Raw genomic sequence first — 1,985 nt, 5'->3', positions numbered from 1 at the left:
ATGTAATAAAAGAATGACAAATCATGCAAAAAGTGTCTGGAGGCTGTAGCTGTAATCTCAAATTATGCCTAATATTCTCCCTTACAGCTTTTCCGGAGCCAGTGGTAGCAGCAAACGTCCAGCGTAATATTTTGGATTGCTTCCCGTTGAGTTGCAATTATTATTTGAGCTGCTGGGATCATATACAAGACCAGTTCTTTTGACAATAATTCAACTTCCTGGGTATCATCAAAAGATATCCAGTAACTTTAGAGAACCTGCTTTCGGCGACAGCTGACTCAGCCCCGCAATATGTGGTTTTTCTTTTAAAGTAAGTCGGTGTGACCAGTCGAAAGGCTGGTTTCAAATCCGGTCTCCGTCGTCATGAGCTGACAAGAGTCTCCTTATAAACGTGACTCACTGCCTCACTGCTAGTTGTCCAAAGTGCTTTCCCACACGGCTCTCGTGTTAGCACAAACACAACCGAATGTTTTTTTTTAATAAAAAAAATCAAAAACCACCAGTGTAAGCAAGCCAGCAGCACAAGCAGAGAAGCACACTCTGTGCATGCTCAGATGCACACTCTGTTCTCATTACGGTATACACCCAGTCAGATGGGCAGGGTACAAATAATAAATTATTATTATTACCGTACTCTCCAAGTTCTCCAAGTTCCCTTGTTAAGACCAGGTGTCAAAGGGTGATTGAGGACAAAGCTTATCTTATACATATATTAATGCTTTGTTTGGTTTCAAGATTCAAAATTACATTTTAACACTCCATAATGATCATCCTATTCTACGATACTAATGATTTCCTGCTCACCCGATGTTTGGCATAGCTGCCAAGTTTTCCCTTTTCTCACGAGGAAGCCTATTCAGCATAATGGAAAATCCCTGAAAAAAAGGGATAACTTGGCAGCTATGATGTTTGGGTCTGTTGACCCCTAAGTGGGTCTAAGGGATGGGCTTCTGGGGGTCCATGAACCCCCTGAAAATGATTATTTTCCATCAACTTTCCTGTTACCTTGAAAACTGGCATTGCGGAAAAACAGTTCTGAGGAGGGGTCTACATGGAGCTTCCACAGAATCTCCCAGGCCCAAGGCTGACCCACTAACCCAGGCATCCCCAAACTTCGGCCCTCCAGGTGTTTTGGACTACAATTCCCATCATCCCTGACCACTGGTCCTGTTAGCTAGGGATCATGGGAGTTGTAGGCCAAAACATCTGGAGGGCCGCAGTTTGGGGGTGCCTGCACTAACCACTACCCCACACTGCCTTTCTTCTACCACACAGTGAGAGGTCTTTTCTTCCGTTTTTCCGGGCCAAAGAAGTTCTCACTGCGGTCAGAATCCACATAAGACGGACCTTTCTGACTGAGGAACCTCTGTAAGAATTTAAGAATAAATAAAATCGCATGGATGGATGAGAACCGTATCTGCGAGTGATTCTGCTGCTGGCAAGGATGCTGCTTCACCTGCCGAATTTCTACCTGCTCTGCAACTCAGAAAGTCAAAATAGTGAGCACTTTGCATGTTGCTCTCAGAGCTGAATGTATATAATTTTTTTGGGGGGGGGGAGAAACTGCATTGGGGACGACGACGTGGTGACTTGACCTGACGGATTCCTGCCTGCGCCCCAACTCGGGCAGGTGAGAGAGAAAGAGACGGAATGCAAACGAACGAACCGTGAAAATGACTATGAATTGAAAGTGGTGACGCGATATGTACTTTTGTTTGATTGTCTTGTTTTGTTGCACAAGACAACAAAAACTATTTATTTATTTTTTTTACAGGAAGGAAAAAGTTCCCCCCTCTCTCTCTCGCTCTCTCTCCAGGAAAAGGGCGAGGGTGGCCTTGGGTGTCGGTTTCTGCGGACACCCCTCCCCTCCCCTGATGTCACGCGCGCCCCTCCCCCTCCCGGAGGAGGGAGGGGGAGGGGAAGGTAGCGGCTAGGGCATAAATACAGGTGCGCTCACCTGGCGCGCGCAGGTACGCTCCTGGCCG

This window comes from Zootoca vivipara, chromosome 12 (assembly GCF_965207765.1).
Source record: "Zootoca vivipara chromosome 12, rZooViv2.hap1.1, whole genome shotgun sequence".
Taxonomy (NCBI): Eukaryota; Metazoa; Chordata; class Lepidosauria; order Squamata; family Lacertidae; genus Zootoca; species Zootoca vivipara.
The sequence above is the reverse complement of the archived record's forward strand: the minus strand, read 5'-3'. Positions refer to the sequence as shown.